Source organism: Octopus bimaculoides, chromosome 23 (genome assembly GCF_046866305.1).
Source record: "Octopus bimaculoides isolate indiv1 chromosome 23, ASM4686630v1, whole genome shotgun sequence".
Classification (NCBI taxonomy): domain Eukaryota; kingdom Metazoa; phylum Mollusca; class Cephalopoda; order Octopoda; family Octopodidae; genus Octopus; species Octopus bimaculoides.
The window spans coordinates 23,116,160-23,116,408 of NC_142950.1; the positions used below are offsets into that span (position 1 = coordinate 23,116,160).

At 33.3% G+C, this 249-nt stretch overlaps 1 protein-coding gene across 4 annotated transcripts in view; it reads right to left on the reverse strand.

The window, feature by feature from the left end:
* The window catches only part of LOC106876969 (beta-secretase 1), a 52,290-nt gene extending 52,041 nt beyond the window's left edge, over positions 1 to 249 (reverse strand). For 2 of the 4 annotated variants that reach the window (XM_089340092.1, XM_014925739.3), the window contains exon 1: positions 197 to 249. The gene's annotated coding sequence lies outside the window, so the exon portion shown is untranslated. Of the gene's footprint in view, positions 1 to 191 lie in introns of all 4 variants that reach the window. The other 2 variants (XM_014925740.3, XM_014925738.3) reach the window with 1 other exon arrangement.

Here is a 249-nt window from a genome sequence, read left to right on the forward strand (position 1 = left end):
GACAAGAATGTAAAGTGGTAATTAAATTTTTTAGGTGAAAATATCAAGGATTAAAAGCAACAAGTTTAAGTATAGTGAAAGTAAAGTTACTAACGCTCCCTACGCAAAGAAAAACAAATGTTGGCAATAAACCCAATCAATATAGGAAACAAAAAAAAAATTTATAAACTTTAGAATGTTTCTTTGCCTACCTCACCTCGGTGAACGTAGAGCATCGGTCAGTGCTTGCTAAATGTGGAACACGAACTG